At 40.4% G+C, this 13,963-nt stretch overlaps 1 protein-coding gene across 2 annotated transcripts in view; it reads right to left on the minus strand.

Moving 5' to 3' along the window:
- Positions 1 to 5,583, minus strand: part of LOC126475114 (cytochrome P450 4g15-like) — a 145,376-nt gene extending 139,793 nt beyond the window's left edge. The window contains exon 1 of one of the 2 annotated variants that reach the window (XM_050102701.1): positions 5,453 to 5,583. The gene's annotated coding sequence lies outside the window, so the exon portion shown is untranslated. The remainder of the gene's footprint in view (positions 1 to 5,452) is intronic. The other variant, XM_050102699.1, reaches the window with a different exon arrangement.
- Between the last annotated feature and the right edge of the window lie 8,380 nt (positions 5,584 to 13,963).

Consider the following 13,963-nt stretch of genomic DNA (forward strand, 5'->3'; position numbering starts at 1 on the left):
GTCGCAGAGATCCCAGAAGAGTTCTTGCCGTTGTCTTGAACGTCGAAGGCACTTTCTACGGTCTGGGGAAAAATATGGTGTTCTCAAGCAACTGTATTCCCGAAACGAGTTCCCTGTTCTACACGAGGAACTTCTCACGCCGGAATCCGTGGGCAAAGAAGAAAAATCATTACGAACCATATCGACTTTACAGTCACTGACCAGTGGCCAAGGATAAAACCAATGCAACTGCTCTACTAAATGCGCCACAAACGGCTCCAATGCAGGCGTAACAAAATATTGTATAATTCCAAATGTCATAAAAGCTTAACTTGTTGTAATAAGTGAATACCGGTTGAATTAAAAAGATTTATAAAGTGAATCGATTGTATAAAGTTTATGTTTTTTATAAGTGAGACTGATAATATAGATTACAAACACAATGAAATTATTCTTATTCATCCACTCTTCGTTTTTCTTCCGATTGTGGCCGATCTGTCTACGTCACTTCGCAAACTGGCCGGCCAGATCCCGAACTCAAGGGAAGATCGGACAATGGCCGGTCAATTTACAGCGATGTTGGCTATTTCCTGACTTGTACAATTTAAAATTGTTCAGCCAGATCTATTTTGATTCTTTTTTCGAAGTTTGGCCGATTTGTTCCAGCTCCTTTGCGAACTGGCCGGCCGAATCCCGAAATCAGGAATAGATCGGAAATAGGCCGGCCAATTTAAAGCGACATTGGCCAGTTCCCGCTTTAGCCGATTTCGGGCTTCGGCCGTAACATACATTATTTGCGTAAGTGAGGCATTTACAGTGTAAATGTGTATCTAAAATTGTAGTAGTAATAAAATAAAAATAAGAGTCTAAATCGCACATAAGACGGTATAAAAACAGCAATATTAACCGATCGGTTATAAATAACACGCTGGCGCCCTTTCCTTATACCTTTACTGCTTCAACATGCGCAGAAATTAATTCCGATGCGTTATATAAAGAAAATGGCGTCCGTTGCTAGGCGATTTATTGCACTTGTACATTATAGGTGGAGTAATTCCCGAGTGACCAACAGCATATTTGCGGAGTTCATGACACATGGGCTTAGAGTGGGTGAAATCTGAGTCCAGTTACATGGAAACGTAATAGAATTTCAAATAAATTTGGGTTTGACTGTGGCAATGCTGGGCTACTATAAATGATTCATTCGTTTTTAAAGTTTTATGTTTTCCAGAGTATTACTTGTACAGATATGAACGATGCACTGTAAACTCGCCGAGTTAGCATTACTTCCGGAAATTGGCGTTACGAGTGCAGCGCATTGACAAAATGGCGACAAAGCAAGGAAAGAGTTTTTGTGTGTTTTGGAATAATCTAGTTGTTTCTCTGTTGCAACAACGCAGCGTGCATTCAGAAGGAAATATGGCAAAGAACAGCCATGTAAACGGTGCGTTGGTGTCGACAATTTAGGGACAATGATTGTGTTGTCTGTGTAAGCATAAGAATATGTGCCAGATGCAGATGCAAGCGTGGAGAGCGTGAGGGGAAGTTTCAAGTGCTGCAAAAAATAAAAAAAAATAAAAATATCAACGGTCAGAGCAAGCCAAGTATTTGGAATATCGCAGCAAACTGTGTGGAAGATTTTGAGACGTCGGTTACGTTTCAAACCTTACCGTCTACAGTGCCCGCACAATTAAAACCGGAAGATCATGGCCGGAGCGATCAGTTCTGCATCACAATGCAGAGAACACTTGAAGATGAACATTTCGTCTTCAAGCTGATGTTCAGCGACGAAGTAATCTTCCATTTACTTGGAAATACTAATCTTCACAGTGAGAGAGTGAGGGCCACTCAACATCTTGATGAAATTGTGGCGCTTTAATGAGGCTCGCCGAAGATTCATGTTTTCTGTGCAACATCATTTACGAAGCTGTACGGGCCTTTTTCTTCTGTGAGAAAACTGAAGGGCTGAGATGTTGTACACTCATGTTCAGAAAAAACTGAATACCTTGAACGACTAGAGATGGGACGTTCATATTCACAGGACATATACATTAGTATGTTCTGAAGAAATGATGAGCATTCGAGCCAAGTCAGCCGGCGGGTTCAAGGTCAAAATCGATATCGCGCGCAAGATCACTCAACGGTAACATGTGCCTGCGGCTCTCGTTGTTACTGTAAACCGAAGGTTTGGCAGTGTGGCTTGAGCAAATGCGCAGGATGATTTGCAGACTAACGCGCGAACCGTACCGTCAAATCAGAGTCTGAAAGAGGGTGCATTACTGGCATGATAGAATGTAATGCATTCATCCGGGAAATTGCTGCTCGTGTGGGATGAAGTGTTTCGGCATTGCAAAGGGGGTGTGCAGAATGGTTCACGGGAAGGCCGTAGAACACGACGAGATGGGTCATCGCACCACCCAGACCATCCCCTGAGAAGATCGACACCTCACACGAATTGCATTACTGGACAGATCTGCGTCCTCCACGGCTTTAGTGGAACAGTGTAACACATGGTACACTATCCAGGGTGACAGTCCGTCGCCGTTTGTTACGGCGTAGGTCAGGTGCGCGTCGTCCACTTCTCCGCCTCCCTTTGATGAATGTGCAGAAACATGCATGACAGTAGTGGCGTATGGAACCACGTCACTGGGGAGAGGAACTGCATCAGATAGTGTTTTAGGATGAATCCAGGTTCTGTTTATGATGGCTGCATTTTGGTTAGCCGCAGACAGAATGAGCGGCAACTCAGTGACTGCGTTCGCACAATGCATACAGCGCCAACTCAAGGCCTTATGGTGTAGGGTGTTACTCGGTACAACCACAAATCACAGTTGGTATGTGTTCGGGGCACTGTGACCAGTGTGACCTACATGAATGACATACTGCGACCCGTAACCATACCCTTCTTGCACAACACCCCGTACGCCAGTTTTCAGCAAGACAAAGTACGACCACGGCCACATGTTGCTGAACGAACACGTTCCTTCTTGGTGTCATAGCATGTCAGCCTTTTGCCCTGACCCGCCAGATCACCAGATTTGTCGCCAACCGAAAATGTGTGAGATATGGTGAAACGACGGGTGCAGTGCTGTGACCAATGCCAACCGCCACAGATGAACTCTGGAACCAGGTGAATGCAGCATGGATGGCTATATCACAGGATGCCATTTGCGCCTTATACGCGTCGACGCCATAACGCATGGAACATGTTATCGGGACCCAAGGCGGACCCTGAGCCTTCTAGGCAACAGGAGACATGCTGAACTGAGGTGGCTGAAATACTAATCATTTCTGCAGAATTTTCCTGTGAATGTGAACGTCCTATCTATAGTCTTTCAAGGTGTTCTTTTTTTTCTGGACGTGAATGGAGCATCGATGTACGTCGCTACTGTGATAAACCTTTTGCATTTCTTTTATGTTTTCGTCTTCTTTAAAGGCAAAGAGAAAAGATGAAGCGGTAGTCCAACTTAGAGCCTATGCCTACCGTCAGGTATTTTTGATTTTCAGTTGTTAAAAAACAGAGGAGTTTTTCTTGTACCAGTAGGAGGAAGGAAGGATTCGCGCTCAACTAGTGAACGAGTGAGAAGCACGCCATTTTAAGCGCGTAATTGTAGCCGCCATTTTGGAGTCACTATGAATAAGTGAGGAGTATGTATTTAATATGTGCACCGTTTAGAAAAATACAGTATTATTTTATTAACAGAAAGGTCGTGTGATATGTTATTTCAAATAGTACGATAATTACAAGAACTGAAGCCCACCTGTGTACTTTGGAAAATTACGAAGGTCCGATAAGCTCAATGGGAACACGGTCAAGACTTCGAAGGTGAACACGGCGACCAAACGTAGCATTATAAAGAAGGGTAAGCACAAATCTACAGTGGAGAAAGAAACTACTTCCCCCCTGCAAAATAATATGAACTAATACGAACTTATTTCCAGGCATAGCTCAGCTTATTGTGCTTGTCATTCACGCCGAAACATTAATCTCATTAATTCAATACATTTCAAAAAGCCACGCATTTCAACATTTTATTATCATCTATTCTATTATTTTATTGTATTATACTACCTAAACGACAAACTTCCGCTTCGCTGGATTGGGGATGGTAATGAAGATGTAGCTCTTTCCGTTTTGCCTGATCTAACACCTTGTGACTTTTTACCCTGGGGGTACATAAAGAACTGTGTTTACTCGCACCCATTGCCAAGAACTCAGGAACAGCTCATAGGACTCTCCAATGCTGCTGTGACGACCATTGACATTTATACCCCCCCCCCCCCCCCAAAAAAAAACGTATTACACTGTTTTCGGTGCTGCAAGATGATAAGCAGCCTGCATTGGAACATAATGGCGCGGATTCTTCATCGTAAGTGACCGAAACATCTTCCCTTTAATAATAATAATTTGTTTACATCACTTAAAATCGTTGTGAGGCACATTTACAGTTAAAAAGACGTTGTCTCACTTCTTGTTTTGGTTATAGGGCATCACCATCTCAAGGAAATTTCGTCAGTTGGGGAAACAAAAGGCGAAATCTAATGTGAAACGTGAACTAGCCGTCTGAAGATCAACCCGTCGGTTCGAAACCGATAACGGCGCTATTTAAATAAATAAGTAGCATTTTAATATGTGGCTGGTTGCTGTAATCTTCAATGAAAGAGTCAACCTATACATTGCCAGAATGTTGCTAAGTAAGGTATGGACGTGTGCCATATGAACAGAAGGGCAATCATAGAACATTTGTTGAGTGCAAATTGTAAACTTGGTGATTTTACGGTTCTATTTACACAGCAATAATATTTGCACACGCACTACTTCGGAAAATATAGAGCTTTTAAAAAAAATGCATCATTTATAGTAGCCCGGTATTTCATACTAACCCAGAGGCGACTCGCAAACACGCATTCGCAGTTATCCCGTAAACAGTTCGTTTGCTGGCCCGTGTTTACTAAAACATTCTTGCTTCTGTTATACAGTTTCACCTGTGTCCGATATCGCCATTTATTATGATACACCCTGTGCATGTAATTGTAGATTCCGGAGTAAACAAACAAGTCACAACTGAACTGCTCTACTTTGTACCTTCTCGTCCTCTACGATCTATCCGATCTGGTGAAGAACGTACGCACCTTAACAAAGCTTCCCACTAAACCTATGTAGCCGAGATTGAGCAAAAGCTCAAAACACGTAGTACCAAAACAGTGCAAAACTATGATGGTTACTACTATATTTCATCACTTAATAATACACAGCCGCGGCGCTCAGTCACCGCGGATGAAATCCTGGTGACATTTTCACTTCCCTTAGATGTGTTTCATTCTAGAATCACAGGTAGAAAGAGCCGAAGGTCCATTGGGTTACACAACGCGTGAATTGGTACCGGTATAAGTAAAACTAACAGCGTAGGAAACAAGCGTAGAAGCACATGACTGTGAAAGCTATGGTGTAAACAAGGAGAAAGAGACTTACCTCGCAGCCCTGGTAGCTCACCTGCTGCTACGCTGGCCACCACCACGCGAATCGCCAACCGACTGGCAAAGCGCTTATTTAAATCGGCGTGTTGGGAAACTGCGCAGTCCACACAATGGGAGCACGACACTGCTTTGTGAAGCGTCGTAATTAATGCAAACCGCTCTCATGCGTTCTGAGTTGGCACAAGACAACCAATCGCGACTAGCAGTGATTTTCCCCTCATGTCCCGATTCCTGAAGGTCGCATTTTCCATTCATTGCAAGACACGGTCAGTAACTCATCTGCCACAGCCGTTGGTGGAACACTCATAACACTGTTTTAAAGCTTACCTGACTACAGGAAATCATTACATTCACATATCTTCACGTTTCGGCCGAGAAAGCAGTAGCTTGTTTTCCTTGTAAGGAACTGTAAGAATATTTTACCCTATAGCGAAGGGTACGTCGATGTGAAAAACTAACTGATATAACTGTGTGCTGGTCTATGACACTAATCCTTGTCCTTGCCTTTCGTGGGGAACGGTCTTAACGACTTGTTTGTAATATTGTGGCATCACAGGGGACGGAAGTCTGTTAGTTTAGTGTTCGAGGTGATGAATTGCAGTTTGTTAACTGCTCTGATTCATATCAACGGTTTGAAACATAGGGTAGGAATGAATGTCTGTGGGGTGAAAGATCAGATGCACAGAACAGATTGGTTGGTGCTCACTCACATGCCTCCAGAGTCAAGTGACAATGATAAGGCGTAAGGTTTGCCCTTACGCGCTCTGCAGGTTTTGAATGTCATTACACTGCTAACACAGTCTGTATTAGGTATCTGGAATCAACTCGCCTTAAAGTTGTGAAGACATAAATGCATGAGCATTTCGCATGTTTGCATAAAACATTGAATTTGGAGCAATTTATCATACATTAAAACACGTTAGGGATGAAATTCTCCAGTTTTTACTGCCTTGTGCCACATGTTATTTTCGTTTATCATTAGGAAAACTAAAATATTAATCACACATTCATTTTCTGCTCGTCTTTGATATTAGTGCTAGTTTTCTATTGTAGCTATTTTAAAACAAGCACTGTGGTTCGGAGAGCTGTATGACCTGGAGGAAATTACTCAGACTGTCACATGAAAATCTTACCTGCCGATGGACACTGATCGAAACATGTATAGATTCCACAGATTGATTAACAGCACACTACCATACTACCAAACTCATCTCGCACTTGTTTAAAAAATATATTGCCATGCAGCCGTATAAATGAGTCGTACGAGAATACCACTTTCTTACCGCCGCCGTATCTAGGTGGTCAGCGTGGTTCATGATTATACAGCTGGCCTGGGTTCGATTCCTGGTTGGGTCGGAGACTTCTTCCCTTGTTGTGTTGGCCTCAATATCATTTCTTTATTGACGCTCAAGTCGCCGAAGTGGCGTCAAATAAAAAAAGTGGCCGAACAATCCCAGAGGGGGTCTTCCAGTCAATAACGCCACACGATCATTTCATTTTTTATTACACAGAGCCTCAAATCTTTTAGCACATAATGCGACTCTTACTACTATGGTAACTGTAATTGGAAATTTCTGGTGATTACCCATTAAAAATGACATTTCCTCCTTTGACGTATTTCGATTCACATTCGTAGTGGCAACAATTATTCCTCATTGGCATTAATAAAAATAAATGTATAAAAACATGGGAAATACGTGTAGTATTAAAGTTTCGGTCATAGCGACCAGTGCAAACAAACAGATGAGTGGTACATGTCCACAGTTCAAAAAACGGCTCTAAGCACTATGGGACTTAACGTCTGAGGTCATCAGTACTCTAGACTTAGAACTACTTAAACCTAACTAACCTCAGGACATCACACACATCCATGCCCGAGGCAGGATTCGAACCTGCGACCGTAGCAGCCGCGTGGTTCCGAACTGAAGCGCCTAGAACCGCTCGGTCACATAGTCAACGGTTTGAAAGTACGGATACTGTTACCAGTGCTTATATTTAAAGTGCAGCTACTAACGGAGGTCAAGTGTGGGCTGTAATTATAGTATGGCAGCGAAACTTGGTAGATATGCTAATGCGTGTGCAACCGATTTACGCTGGAAAAAAAATTAGTCCCAATTTTGGCCATCAGGTGCAAATTTGACGCTGTACAGTTCTCGTTAACATCTCTGGTGCTCATATTGAACAAACTACGTAAGCAGTATAAATAATAAAATCAACATTATGCCTTTCAGACATTATGCCCGGTTGCATCCGGTCGATGGCCTTGTTCGGATACACCGTCATTCAGGCGAACAGCTACTCGGAATATGCACTGGACGCTGGGCGGTTGGGACAGTAGTTTGCTATGGGGTTTATTCATCAGTGCTTCCAGGGGACTTGTAGTAATCAAAGACACCACGACAGCCATAGACAGCATGAACATTACTGTAGAACACCTACGTCCCTTCATGCTTGGTGTCTTCGCCGACGGCGATGGTATATTCCAGCAGGATAACTGCCCATGTTATAAGACTATAATCGTGCTACGCTGGTTTGGGGAGCATGATAGTGAACTCACTTTGATGTCTTTGCCACCAAATTCACCGGATCTGAACTCCATAGAACACATCCAAGATGCCATTGGGCATCAGCTCTACTTGCACAAATCATGACCTTACGGGAGTTGCGTGACCTGTGCGTAACATCTTTAATGGAGGCTTTTTATTATTATTTATTATTATTGTGTTTTGAAATTAGTATTTAATTTTATATTACTCTGGATTTTAAAATGTTTGAACTCAAATGAAAGTCTGAATTAAATTAAAATTATCTTTGGATAAATGAGTCTTCAATTAAAGCAAGAAAATCACGTACTTGAAAAATTATGTAAAAATATTTTTAAATACTGAAAGTTGAAAGCAATTTGCCAGATATTACCACCATGTTAACTAATGATTAATTTCTTTTAGCTAGGCTCCTCAACCGGGATTGTCTGTTGGCGAGTATAATTTTGGGATGTGATTTACGCCTAAAAGTTATCGGCCTTCGTTTTGTGAAAAGTGAAATTTTAGATGCAGGTTCTATTCTGATAGCAAACCAAACGTATTACACTGATTGGTGCGTTTAATAAGCGATCATTCACTAACAGACATCCCCACACAAAGTAAGCCATGTTTAATTATCAAATTCATGAAAAAAAAGCTGAGGAAAAAAGGTATGATTAGTCGTAATAACAAACACAATGAAATTAAATAGTTATTATTAGGCAAAATGAGAACAAATAACAAAATAACCAGACAATGGCTGAAAAGGAAGAGAAAGAACAAAAAGCGAGTCCTTGTTCGCTTAAATTACATAGATAATCCAGTTACAGAGATATTAATTTCATTGTAATCGCAGTATCTATTGCCAGCAATAAAATCGTTTCAGTGCTACTACGCGAAAACACGCCGTCACGAAATCCGCTAACACTTGGGGAAACATTACACAGTCCCCAAAATTTTTAAAAATTTGTCAGGTCTTTGTAAAAAGTTTAAAAAAATTACATAGCTTCATTAGCTTTTAGTCTTTAGATTGTCCTTTTTTGCATCAGTTCACTGCATATTGTATTTCGTTCTCGCAACACTTCATCAGTTTATGGTGCATCAAATACACAATAATATTACGTAATTCTCTGTTCATTAATGTAACAATTAATGAAGACATTTTATTTGCTTGCGCTGGAGCCTGTTTTAGCTTTGTCAGGAATGTAATTAGCCTTCTAATTAGGGTGCGATCATGGCGGAACCTGGCGAAATGACAGGAAAGGCAAGGTCATCAAGTTCCTTTTTCCGCATGCAAAGTTTTCTCATAAAATTTACAAACATTACGCGTTGACAAAATCATATCATTTAGTACATTAGTTGGAATGAACAAATTACACGTTAGGAAATAAAACATCAAGGTAGGAAATTAGCGTTTTTGACAGTTATTTGTCCTTGTGATTTGGGTTTGAGTTTTGAAATGTTCATATTAAACAAATAGGAATCATCGACTGGGTTTTTGTTACAGAAATACGTGTGGTTTCTGAAACAGTTTACAGTAATCACTCAGTTGAACATCATTCACGGTGGCGTGCTCTCGATGTTGACAAATCTGTATACGTGTGAGCCACGACAGTCTGTGATGGAGCAAGAAGATGGAGCAAGAGTCCTGGACCGGTAGTGCTCGACGTGATCCAGTCAGCCCAGGATACAGGGATTACATGAAGCATTCGTAGATTGGTGCCAGTAACACAATATTGACTTTTTAATACTCATTCCCTAAAAGGAATTTTGATTAGTACGTAGCTGTAATCACTTGAAACATTATTTTACATCAGATTGTTCGGTGATAGCTGTAGATTACGTAGTATACATGCTTGCGTTGTGATACAAAAGGTCTAATGTACGCCTTTTGTTCATGCGCTTTACTATCAGTTGACATCAACACTGTTACTGCACAAAAAAAGTCATGTTAGTTGCGGTTTCCGCACATTCATTAGTGTCCTCAGAATACCGTACATTACACATGTTTGCAAAGGGTTTATCAACGTTTTCGTTTCTCAAGCGTTTAGCTTCGCGTCGGCGTGTAGTACTCACACGTGACGTCACACTCACAAAGTTCCAGCGCTACAGTCTGTTTCACATTATCTGAATTTCATTTTAAAGTAACAACACTTCACTGTGTTTCGCTTCAGCGGATCATAACATCACTTCAGTGCTGTCGTTTGGGTGAGCACACAAATTAAATTCACGTGCCACTAAGAGTGCCGTCCATATTCGACATTAATGCAAAGTGTTTGTATTTATTTAGCCAGGAGAAATCGTATTATCACGCGTATAACGCCTCTTGATAACATTATTTCTCTTTGCTCTTGTATAAACAGTCCTCCCGTGAAATGCAAATTAACGTGTACTCCTTCAGCACTGACAGTTCTGTTTGCCATTGACAACTTACTACTCAGCTTCTGTCGGTACGTCTCTTGTTACTTACAAATATACACAAAGAAAAATCCCACAGCTTATGTACTCTGTTGTCGGTACTAACTGTATGATTTACATAGTTTTTATGTTCTATAACTTTCTTTTTCCTCTTACTATTCTTCGCAACATCGTTGAGTGGCTGTTAACGTTAGTGAAGTCTAGCTTTACAGTGTTTTCAGTATGTAATGCGAGTTCAGTCATTACTACTGGAGCTAAGGACATTACTGACTGTTTTTACCTCACACAAACTGGTGTGTGCCGTTCAAATTGGTCGCGAGAACTAGTGTATAATACAAATCTGCTTATGGCACAATGTTGCCATTTCCTTACTATCGGACTAAAATTTCAATAGTTTTATCACTTCACTTTCAAAAGACGACCCACAGTAGCTTGCTATTTATGTTTACAAACTACATGTTAGGCATAAACAGAAAAAATATTTTACACTACAAATCATTGCACCTGTACAAAACTTAAAAGGTATTGATAGAAAAATTTTATCATCTGTATAGCTACTGCATTAGTTTCTTTACTTAGACTTGCACAGCAAAGGAAATGGAATAATTGCATCCATGAAAAATGTTACTACGATTACATCAAAACAAGTTTCTTGTTTACTTTTTTCTTCGTAATATTAATGAAATGACTTTACTCAAAAGATTATTCCTGAACTTCTACTATTACTGTGAAAGTTTGTTGTTCAGCAAAAGGTTTACTTAAGATCTAGTTATGCTCATGAAGAAAATTTGTCTTAAGACTATTGTGTACACTGTGAAATGTCTTACATACTAACTTATTTAGAAATTCTCATAATATTTACATAGGCACACCCACTCTAGGAAATGTTTACTCAGCAAAATATTTATTTCTAACACGCTACGGATTTCATTTGATACAACGTTTCTGTTGGCCCACGGGACGGTATAGATAGAGCCGCAAAATGTTTTGTGAGGCTTTACTTTCATTGTATACACATATCCTTCAGCTATACCGAGATTTTCATCAAAAACAGATATATATTTGTTTAAAAGGTTAATCGGTTCGTTTTGTTGTACAGTGTTCAAATAACTGATTCATAAACTTTGCTTTGTGTTTCTTGTCTGCAAGACTGTATATCAAATTGCTGTTGACTGGGTTGTGTTTGATCTGGCAGCGTAGGAAATTTACTGTCACATAAAATTACTTCTGGTTTTATGTATTTGATTCGGACTCCTTGTGTCCTTAGGTTAGTTAGGTTTAAGTAGTTCTAAGTTCTAGGGGACTGATGACCATAGATGTTAAGTCCCATAGTGCTCAGAGCCATTTGAACCATTTGAACGGACTCCTTGACATAACTTACTGTGTACCGGCTTGCTTTAAATGAGTGGTGGGAATATCCTCTTCCCATTCACTTTTAATACACATGTGCCACAAGAAAGGTCAATAACCGCATCTCTTTCCTGTAAGAAATCTACTCCCCATATGCAGCTCACTGATAAACCTTCACAAACCAGGAATGTATTCTCTATAGCTCCATTACCTGCCTCAACTAATACATGAGTCTGCATATGTACTCCCTTTGACTTATGCACCAATTATCCTACTGTCGTATACCGGCAAAGTATGTAGTGTCTGAAGTTCCCAAATCTTATTATAGAAGTCTAAAGCTATACAATTTGTAGCTGCTCCCGTGTCAATAGTAACTTTGGTTGGTATTCCACCTATTATTGCGTGAAATGCAGCTTGGATTGTTTCCTTTCCTGGTAGTTTACACAAATGATTTTCTTCACAAAGTTCATCACTCAGATTTTTGCTCTGATTGTATCTTATTAAGTACAAGCTCTCACGACGTTTGCCCCCTGTGTCTTCTGCGACCGGCATATGAGGGCTGTATGAGGTCACATTTAGTTTAACGCCTATGAAGTGCTGGGCGTAGTGTTGCCCACCACTTCTATAATTCTTACTGGTGGCTGTTGCCTCCAGTTTTGTCCAGAGCTATTGTGTCCAGCGGCACCGCTCTGTGGTGCAGAAGCGCCACTTGATTGTGTATTGGTTCCTGTATTAGGATGCCAATTACTGTTTGACTGTTGTGGTGGTGGTTCCCAGCGGTTTGGTTGATTATTGTTGTTACTATTGTAATTACTGTACCCTGGTTGATATCTGAAAGAGAGTATTCCAGTCAACATTGTCAAAAGCATGAACATCAACAAAAGCAAAATGAGGATAATCGAATGTAGTCGAATTAAATCGGGTGATGCCGAGGGAGTTATGTTAGGAAATGAGACGCTTAAAGTAGTAAATGAGTTTTGCTATTTGGGGAGCAAAATAACTGATGATGGTCGAAGTAGAGAGGATATAAAATGTAGAGTGGGCGATGGCAAGGAAAGCGTTTCTAAAGAAGAGAAATTTGCTAACATCGAGTATAAATTTAAGTGTCAGGAAGTCGTTTCTGAAAGTATTTGTATGGTGTGTAGCCATGTATGGAAGTGAAACGTGGACGATAAATAGTTTAGACAAGAGGAGAATAGAAGCTTTCGAAATGTGGTGCTACAGAAGAATGCTGAAGATTAGATGGATAGATCACATAACTAATGAGGAGGTATTGAATAGAATTGGGCAGAAGAGAAATTTGTGGCACAACTTGACTAGAAGAAGGGATCACTTGGTAGGACATATTCTGAGGCATCAAGTGATCATCAATTTGGTATTGGAGGGCAGCGTGGAGGGTAAAAATCGTAGAGGGAAACCAAGAGATGAATAAACTAAACAGATTCAAGGATGTAGGTTGCAGTAGGTACTGGGAGATGAAGAAGCTTGCACCGGATAGAGTATAATGATGAGCTGCATCAAACCAGTCTCTGGACTGAAGACCACAACAACAACGCTTGATATCTGTTGTTTTGCCTACGCCTCTTAGTAAAAGGAGGAGAATTTCTTCCACCACTTTGTCCAGGGATATTATTATCATTGTAAGATTGAGGCAAACTATTCGCATTTTTGTAGCCATTATCGTTTTTATTGTGATATTGGTAATAATTATCACTGTTGTTGTTTGATACTTGAGCATACTGCCCCTGTTCAATTTAGCTCATTCATGCAACAGGTTAATAGATTCAAGCGTTGACGCGAAAAGTTCTACGTCTGAATCTGGTACATGAAGTAGTTTTTCTTTTATGGAGACTGGTAATTTTGATTTCAAAAGCCATATGACTTCTTGTTTGGGCATACGTCTGAATCTGGTACATGAAGGTTGTTTTTATTTTATTGAGACTGGTGATTTTGATTTTAAAAGCCATATGACTTCTTGTTTGGGTATAGGTTCGTCCCAATATTTCGTCTTATTTATATACTTCTCAAAATATTTACGCAGTGTACCTGCTTTACTATTCTACATCTCGGGATTATACACCTCAGGCCTTAAACGTTCTTATGTTTTTGCTGACCATACTTATTTAGAAAAGTTTTCTCGAATTCCTCATAAGTATGGCAATAACGTATTACTTTACTTGCCAATAAGGCTCCATCACCATGAATATGTGTAGTGA

The sequence above is a fragment of the Schistocerca serialis genome, chromosome 4, assembly GCF_023864345.2.
Source record: "Schistocerca serialis cubense isolate TAMUIC-IGC-003099 chromosome 4, iqSchSeri2.2, whole genome shotgun sequence".
Taxonomy (NCBI): Eukaryota; Metazoa; Arthropoda; class Insecta; order Orthoptera; family Acrididae; genus Schistocerca; species Schistocerca serialis.